Source organism: Musa acuminata, chromosome BXJ3-6 (genome assembly GCF_036884655.1).
Source record: "Musa acuminata AAA Group cultivar baxijiao chromosome BXJ3-6, Cavendish_Baxijiao_AAA, whole genome shotgun sequence".
Classification (NCBI taxonomy): domain Eukaryota; kingdom Viridiplantae; phylum Streptophyta; class Magnoliopsida; order Zingiberales; family Musaceae; genus Musa; species Musa acuminata.
The window spans coordinates 27241554-27251645 of NC_088354.1; positions in this window are offsets into that span (position 1 = coordinate 27241554).

Here is a 10092-nt window from a genome sequence, read left to right on the forward strand (position 1 = left end):
ATTTGGAATTTCGGAATGTTAAGTCTAATTTATGACGATATGAACTGGTGGTGAATAGTTGGAGTTCTGATTGTATAATTTATTTAGCTTGTGGATTTATAAATGTTGTTCATGTTTGTCAAGTTGGCTTGGGTTGCCATAAATGTGAATTATCGAGTGATGTGATATATGATTTTAAAATGCACAGGTGGTATGGATGTGAATATGAATAGAATGTTTTTCAGTGTCCTCAAACGTTAGTTTGGATCCTGGATTGGTTTGTGATGATTGTTTTAAAAATCATGGATATTTTGAGGGGCGTGACAAATTGGTCGGATCTCCATCTTTCCATCTCGGAAATTCCATCTTCATGTGTGAGTAATTTGTGTCACAATCTTGGGGTCCTTTTCCTGTATTTTCAGATCTTTGCAACGTAGAACTTGAGTCCCCATTTTGTTGAAATTTGCTGAGGCTCTCCAGTAGGCTCTTTTTGAAATCATTTAGTGTTTCTTGCAGTTGGTTCTCAATTCTGATTTCCAATGCTTCCATTTGTGCTTTCACCGAGTTATCAGTGGTCATTGTGTAAGACTACAAATCTCCTGTTTTTGGTGTCGGTCAAGGGCATCAATACTGTCGATGCGGAGTTGCCAAGGAGGTGGACGCCAAGGGCAGTGCTGCGATCGCTGCGTTGGAGGAAGAGGAGCTGCCCTGTTTCTATCGCTACGTGAGGTGAGAGTGCCGAGGTTGGAAGACGATTACGTTGATGTGGTTGCAGTTGTTGCGACCCAAGGGGCGATCACCGAGCAAAGCGTACTTGCTGCGGTTGCTGCGTTCACTGTTGGAGGGCGGCTGCTGCAGAACGAGGGGTTGGTCGTGGCCGGGAGCGACGACGGTGGTTACAATCGGCGACTGCAACAGTAGAGAGTGCCACTATTTTTGTTGCTGCGTACTCTGTTTTTGTCGCACCTCCGAAGGAGTTGGCCGGAAGGATCACGAGCAGTAGAGGAGAAGGCTGTGGTGACCGGCAGCAGCGGTGGTTGCTGGCCGGAGCGCAGCGTTGGCGGTGGAGAAGGAGGCAGCGAGGGTCGCTGCCGGGATCGACGGGGGCTGCAGCAACAGAGGAAGCTCTGTTTCTGCAACTGTTGCAACGAGGGCTGCGGCAACCGGAAGCTGCGGCTGCGACCCAAGGGGGGGCACGGCGAGGGTTGCGGCTGGGAGGCGGACGGTGGCGATAGAGCGATCGAGAAGCAGCGGCGGCGGTGGAGAAAAAGGCAGCGAGCGTCGTCGCTGGCCGGGAAGTTGCGATGCTGGAGATGGGAAACATGGTGCTCTGTTTCTATCGCACCACAGCCGGAGCCGCTGGCGATGCTGGCAACGGCGGTGCGGCGGTGATCGTGCGGCCGAGAAGCAGCAGCAGCGGTGGAGAAGGAGGAGTCGGCGGCTGTAGAGGCGACCGACGCCTGCGGCAGCAGAGGGACCGGCGGCTGCTCTGTTTCTATCGCACCACAGAAACAGCGACACCGACAGATCGCACGGCCGAAGCTGCAACCAAGGGAAGCCAGCGATGGCGGTGCGGCTAGGGCAGCGTCGCCGACGGTATAAGCGGCGATGGGTGGTCCGCTGGCTGGGAATCGGCGGCCGCGGCCGTTCTCGCTCGAGCGAGATGCGGGCAGCGAGGAGGCGAGGTGAGAAGGTTGCTGGCCGGGGCACAGCGACAGCGGTGGGCGCTGACCGGGGAGCAGCGGCGGCGGTGGAGGAGAAGGGAAGCAGGGGAGGTCGGCGCCGGGAAGCCCTCTTGGTTGAGAGGAACAGCGTGCGTGGCTGCTGACTTCGCACTCACAATTTTTTTTTTTTTTTTTAATGACAAACTACAGCGAGAACGCCGAGGATCGCCGCTCTGATACCAAATGATAAGACCCTAAAATCTTATCGTGGAAGAAATGGGAGAAATGAGGATGATAATGATCGCTTTGAGGGGATCGGCCTCCTTGATCGCTTCGAGGGGATCGGCCCTCCTTGATCTCTTCGAGGGGATCGGCCCTCCTTGATCGCTTCGAGGGGATCGGCCCTCCTTGATCTCTTCGAGGGGATCGGCCCTCCTTGATCGCTTCGAGGGGATCGGCCCTCCTTGATCGCTTCGAGGGGATCGGTCCTCCACCTCCTAGGGTTTGTCAAAAGACAAAATAGTATTTTTCATAGATTACTGAAAAGAAGCAGTTACATCCCTATTTATAGAGTTCCACACAGAGTCCATATTAAATAATAATAATAAATAAATATTAAATAAACCTCTACTTGACTCTAACTGAACCAAACCGACTCAATAAACAACTGGACTAAACAGACTCAATAAACATTATTCAAAAGCTCAGAAAAAGGGTTCTAACAAGACACTACCGACTTAGTTGGAACTATGTTTAGAAGGTAAGCTGCGGTCTCTAGGGCATATCCCTAGAATAAGATGGGTAGGTCAGTGAAACTCATCATGGACCATACTATATCTAATAGCGTACGATTCGTCCTTCCAGAGACACCATTGAGCTGAGTTGTATAAGGATGTGTCCATTGGGATAATATCCCATGGTCCTTAAGGAACTGAGTAAATTATGTACTTAAGTACTCACCTCCTCGATCTGATCGAAGAGTTTTGATACTCTTTCCAGTCTGGTTCTCCACCTCATTCTTATACTCTTTAAATTTCTCAAAAGCCTCGGACTTATACTTCATTAAGTACACATATCCATACCTTGAGAAATCATCAGTAAAGGTAATGAAGTAGGAGTAACCACCAATGGCATGAGTTGACATGGGTCCACATACATCACTATATATGAGTTCCAACAGCTTAGTGGCTCTCTCTCCAGTTCCACTAAATAGAGAGCTGGTTAGTTTTCCACGAAGGCAAGGCTCGCAAGTTGCATATGACACATAGTCGAATGGATCTAAATATCCATCATTTAGCAACTTTTGAATCCTTATTTCATGGATGTGACCTAGCCTATAATACCACAGGTATGCACTGTTCATCTCATCTCGTTTCCTATTGGACACATTTACAATCATGATATGTGGAGTAGTGTCTAGCATAAACAAACCTTTATACAATATTCTTTCGCCAATCTCCCCTTGGCTTTGCTAGAATTTATAATAAATTGTAGATGTGATAAGCAATAATGGTATCCAATACTAATGCACTATCATAAAAATCTGACAATTGGAGATTGATCATGAATGTACCTGAAGCTTCTCCAAGCTTCTATTTTGCCCTCTCTGCAAGGTACTCTTTGCAGTTCCTCTTCCAGTGCCCATCTTTGCCACAGTGGAAGCACTAGCCTTTGTCCTTCGCTGGGTCTTTCTTAGCAACCTTTGCTTTACCTGGTCTGCCCTTGCCCTTTCCCTTCTTAAGGGACCTTTTTGCTTTCCTTTTCTTTCTGGTCTCACCAGTGTAGAGAACTGGCTTCTCTTTCTTAATAGTACTCTCTGCCTCCCTCAACATATTGAGGAGCTCTGGGAGAGTCACCTCAAGTTTGTTCATATTAAAATTCATTATGAACTATGAAAAGGAATCTGATAGGGACTGAAGCACAATGTCCACACACAAGTTATCCTCTAGGACCATTCCTAGACCTGTGAGTTTCTCTATCCACTCAATCATCTTTAGGACATGGTTCTGAACCAGTGTCCCCTCAGTCATCCTAGCACGGAAGAGGCTCTTGGATATCTCATATTGCTGAGTCCTTCCCTGTTCCTCAAACAATTTACGGACATGTAGGAGAATGGATCTAGCATCCATCTTTTCATGTTGTCTCTGTAACTCAGGAGTCATAGAGCCCAACATATAGCACTAAGCAAGAGTGGAGTCATCAATGTACTTCACGTAGCGAGCGATCTCATCCTCGCTTGCCCCTTCTTCGGGCGTAGGCATCACTGTATCAAGGACATACACGATTTTCTCCGCCGTGAGAACAATTCTCAAGTTACGGAGCCAATCCGTATAATTTGGACTAGTGAGGCGGGTGACATCAAGTATGCCAAGTAAGGGATTTGTAAGCGACATTTTCCAAAAAATAAAGATGCAGTAGAAATGAATAACATGCAGATTTTGCAAGAAATAAACTATCAAGATATGGACTTCTATCTTAATATGCTCCCACTATTTTACTAACGAGTCACGCGACACCCTTAGCACATGAAACGGAAGTCTCCGGCAGACTTCTAGTGGGGATCAGGATCCAATCAGTGTCTTAGTGTAACCTCGAGGGATTCAACCAATTACACTAAGCCTAAAAGGTAGGCAACTCTTGCCGATCACAACTCCTTGTGATTCCCGTCCTGTTCAGCCTCCGAATCACCATGGCCTCGAGGGACTCGACCAACCATGATGCTCGGTTAAGTCAACACCTTCGTTACAAGATGAGTCTGATTTGATGATATACCCTCGAGGGACTCGACCAAGCTTACCATGTCCTCAGGTCACCGGTGACATCTCTATGTCATAAGCAAGATAGCGAATCGCGATATAGGTGAGTCTCGAGGGACTCGACCAACTCAACCTACACCGGGAATCGGTTCCTACTTATAACGATGGAAGGCCACGTGGGTCAATCTAATTGCCTCACATTTACCGACTTAATATTATCGAGAGAGATGTTTTTATGATTTGGTCTCCTAATATGACATGTCACATATATACATATTTAATATATATCTACATCGCATGCAAATATATATACATATCTAGTATGTGTATAAGCAATTACACCAGATGATCATGGACCACAACCTAATGTGATTAGGCCCGAGCCAGTAGGTCTAATCACTCACATCAAGATCTATGTGTGCAACGGTGCATCTCCATGCCCTGTGATCATCCATCTCATCCTCATTTGTTCTGTCGACATCTTGATGCATCTTCATGCATCGCGATCGTCCGTCTCGTGGGTCCCCCTATCGTATCCATGCTCCCACTGCGCCTCCTCATGTGATTACAACTTAAACATAGGCATGCAGGCCCGACAATAAACGAGAAATATAATAGAGGCTCACATACCTCAATAATAATAATCACAAGTACACACATCACACGGTCCATGATCATCCGTCCAATCATCATACATCACATGTATAAATAATCATCATGTAGGACTACTAGATAATGATAAAAAATAATAATCAACTAAACCTTTTAATTAATTAGTATTTTATGAAATCAGGGACATATAGGGAATTTTTGAATTCATAGGGGTATTTTCAAAATTTGGACAAAATACAGAAACTGGAATTTCTCAAATTTCGAGGGGTAAAATTGTCTTTTGCCTAGAAAACCCTAATGCCCTACTCCCCTTTGCTGCCGCCGCTGCCACCCTGCTGGCGGCGGCCTGTGCGGCGGGGCGGGGGCGCCGCCCCTGTAGGTGGGCACCACCGTGGGTTGGCGCCCCTGCGAGCGTTGTGCCCGCGAGTGCAGTGCCCCGCCAGGCGGCCACCCCTGCGGGGGGGTTTGCCCTCAGGAGCAGCGGTCGCAAGCGTCATTGCCTTGTGGCGCCTTAGCCCGCGGGCGCTGCGGTCGTAGGTGCCTCGCCCCGCGGTGCCTCTACCCGCGGGTCCAGCACCCGTAGGCGTCGCCCTTGCGCGCGGGCACAGTGCCCGCACGTAGGTGGTCGCCTTGCCTGTAGCCCTACTTGCCGGTGCCGTGCGGCAACGACCGCGGGTGGGGCACTCACGAGCTACCAGCCCTATCGACCGCAAGCCTACTGCAAATAGGCTGTCGGCCAACTGCTGTAGGTGCAGCCCCTGTGCTGCCTGCCTTCGGCTGCTTTGCACGCACGTAGATCGAGGGCAGCAACTATTGCTGCTCTTCCTTGTTTTTGTGTCAACGATTTTGACGTCAAAATTCTTCCTAAACACAACACACGCAGTTCAAAACCAATCATTCGCACGAACAATCTGGCTCTTATACCACTGTTGGGAAATCTTGGGGGCAACATCACATGCACAGCGGAAGAACAAGAAAACAAAATCCCCGATTCCCAAAGAGATGTTCATCGTCGTGCAAAGATTGGTGCGCAAAATCCGCGAAACTTAAAACTGCGTATAGAGTAGATTGTGTTACCTAGGGAGATCGTATATCCTTGTTTCCTTGCAGATCTTTAGAAGATGGTGAAGGAGGTCAAGCATCCTCCTCTCTAGCGGTGATCCACACAGCAGGGCTACAACGACACTCCTCAAAACTCCAGGCCTGCTCTGAGGTGGAGAGCGGGAGGAGAATATGAGAGGCAAGCAAAGGCTTTGGCCTATGAGGCTCTGATGGGTCCCCTATCAAACCCTAATGGGTCCTCCCCTAGTGGGTATTGGATCTGCATCCAATAAGACAAGGGCTTCGTCGGATATCTCATATCCGAACCTCTACTCATCGCAATGCCTACCATATGTGTGTGACCCTCTAGGCCCAATATCGAGCTGGCCGTGAGTCATACCTGTTAGAACTTCTTCTAACTCAGTGAATTAGTATCTTTGTAATAATTCACTTGACTCATTGACTATGGACGTGCTAGGCCACTACGCCGTAGTCCCCAGATGATACAAGGGAATCCAATCCATTGGACTTGTTTGTCCTCAGTTATCGTGTACCTATAGTCCCTCATCCATCTAATATCTCGGAGACTGTATATCGAGCATGGTGCTGTCAGACCCATACGGTTTCTACTCGAGTCTCGCTCTAATCGGATTCTCCCGGAGAACTCTTTTCTCTCTCAACCCGAATGACCCTGGCTAGGGATTTTTTTGAGCAAGAACACATGGGATATTCCTCTCATGACGCCGAGAGTGGATGATCCTCTATCGATACTCAATAGCCCTCGTAAGGTCGACTACCACTCCCAATGACTAGCTGTACTAGATCTGGGACAGCCAAACCTACAAGTCTGGTATCAAAGAGTGGAGCACGCATATAGGACATCCTTGGTGTCTCAAGTCTAAGGACCAGATATACCACTAGGACTACGGAATCGCTGTATGACAATAAGGCATCATCAACCATCCAACATTCCATAAGCAGATCAATCAGTGAACTCATTCTCCAATGAGCACCTGTACTGTATCCCTAGTGTCCCTACACGAGTAGCTATGAGACCAGCTGCATCCATCATATGGACGGGTATATAGCACACCAATCTGTCCGGTTATCACGATGTCCCTCTCGAGTAACCTATGACCGGGATTATTTAGGATATGTGTTTAAAGGTTAATCGATCTCATTACCGTGATCTCATCACGATCCGATTCCCATTGCACAAATCCAAAGACATCACAATATATATATATGCATATATACAATAGTTATAAAGTGATATATGCCAAAATATAATAAGCAAAGAGATTCTGTATCAAGTCATACGTGTCATCACTCATGTGATTGGCTTGTTGGGCACCTATGACTAGCAGTCATTCCATCTTAATATTCTTAATGACGTCGCTGGTCGGAAGTGAAATGATCGAAAATTCAGCTTGCTCGGGTAGCCGCGAAAGCTTATCTGTAGTAACATTCTCTTTCGCCTTTTTGTAAGTTCTTTCATAATCATATCCAAGAAGCTTTGTTATCTATTTTTGCTGCTCGAGGGAAGATATCTTCTGCTCCAAGAAATATTTTAGGCTTTTATTGTTGGCCTTGATTTGAAAGCGTCGCTAGATCAAGTACAGTCTCCACTTGGCCACCGCATACATAATCGCGACCATCTCCTTGTCGTAAACAAGCATCTTGAGATGGGAAGGAGATAACACTTTACTAATATAAGCGAGGGGGCAGCCATCTTGCATTAGTACAATACCAATTCTGACTCCGGAGGCATCAACTTCAATAACAAAAGTCTTGTCGAAGTCGGATAGCGCTAGTACGGGCGTTATCATCATTGTGGCCATAAGTTTGTCGAAGGTGGTGGTGGCTTTGTCCAACCATTAGAAAGCATCTTTTTTCAGTAAGGAAGTAAGTGGTGCACTGATCTTTCCATAATTTTTTACAAACTTGCGGTAGTAGCCTATTAAACCAAGAAAGCCACGTAGCAATTTTATGTCCTCGAGGTCGGCCAGTTTTGCATTGCTCCAAATTTAGAGGGGTCCACTACCATACCTTCCTCTAATATGATATGCTTAAAATATTTCACCTTCTGTTGAAGAAAGTAAAAATTTATAGTGGTCGTTGTGTGTTCAAAAGGTGGGTTTCGGTATATCTTCTTCGCACACTCGTATTTGATGATACCCAGATCAAAGGTCCAGCTTTATGAAGATTTGTGCTCCCTTTCATCTAGCAATTCATCTACTATTGGAATAGAGTATTTGTCTTTGATGGTTATGCCATCGAGAGCTCGGTAATCAACACACAATCGTCATGTTTCGTCCTTCTTTCATACGAGGAGCACCGGTGAAGAGTAGGGGCTGCAACTTGGCCAAATAACTCCTGTTTCAAGCATCTCTTTTACAATCCTTTCTATTTCATCCTTCTGGAGACGTGGATACTAATATGACCAAGTATTTGCTAAAGATTTTCTTGGAAGAATCATTATACAATGATCATGCCGACGGGTAAGAGGTAGGTTGCGTGGTTCGTCAAATATATCTGAAAATTTAGCAAGCAAGGGAAGTAGATTTAGATCTTCAAATTCTATTGGCTCTTCCTTAGTTTGCTGCTCAAGTTGTACTAAAAAGCTATTGTATGCTTTATGCATAACCTTCTCTATTTGTTGTGTGCAAATTGTCATTACGTCGCCCCAACGTTTCCCGTGCAATATCACCTATTTCTCCTTACTGTAAAATTTCATAATTAGTTTCATAAAATTTTAAGAAACATCACCTAATGTCATCAACCATTTAATTCTGAGCATGGCCTCATTATCATCAAGAGGGAGGAGGAAGAAATATGTAATTATCTCTTGGTCCTACAGCAATAGTTTCACCTGCGGGCACCTACGATCACACTTCAAAATATGTCCGTAGGTCCTTAATGTCAAACCTACTGCAATTCTAGATAGGTAAGGCCATCCAGATAGCAATCTTACTATTTATGAAGTTATTAGTGCTGCCCGTGTCAATGAGAACAGTGATCGGTTATTATTTAAAAAGGCCTCCAACTTTCATCATTTGCAGGTTTGAGTAGCCGGTTAGTGCGTGTACTGTAACGTTAGTCGGTTGTACGTGTATTGTAACGTTAGTGCGTGTACTGTAACGTTAGTCGGTTGTGGCTCTTCTTCCATATCTTCTTTTTTATGTTCAAGGCTCTCTTCTAAATGTTCAATGACCTCTTTTTCTACTGTTTCAATCATAAGAAGTCTCCCTTTTCTACAGTGATGCTCGTGGCTCGTCGCAATGTCAATATAACCCCTTCACAGATCGCTCCCAAAGCTCTTCTCTTGTCAACCTTTTTGGTGCAGGGACTTGGTTGATAGTGGGGGGGCTAAGGGCGAAATAGTATTGCTGGTCAGGGAGCGACCCTAGTCCTCCAGGCTTCATGGTTTAATTGCTCCTTTTGAAATCATGCGAAAGAGATGGCTGCCATAAGCGTGTACGGTTGTCGCGCTTTAACTTCTCCCCGGATCTCCGACTTCAAGGCCTCAATGAAGGTCCCCAATAGCTATTTTTGAGACCAATCACGAGTTTGATTAGACAACCTTTCAAACCTAGTTTGGTACTCCTGAATGGTGGAGGTTTGTTGGATCTTTGCTAGTTGTCTGTCAATGTTCTCGTAATCGGTTGGTCTGAAGCGTATCAGCAGTCCTTCTTTGAATTGTCACTATGAGAGGATTCCATGAGTGTGCTCAAACCAGTCAAACCACTGTATGGCATCCCCTTCAATATATATAGCCGCAATTTTTGTTAGGATCAAGAGCACTAAGAGGGGGGGGTGAATTAGTGCAGCGGAAAACTTTTAACGATTTAAAACGACGTTCGTACGATAAAAACAATTTCGATGACAAACCATTTCAAAAAGTTCTTAAACTTAAGAGCAAATGGAAGTATAGATGATTTAAAGCAATGGAGGTAGTTTGCAGTTAAGATAGAGAGCATAATGTAAATGCAAACTGAGATTTAGAGTGGTTCGGTCAATCTTGACCTACATCCACTTTT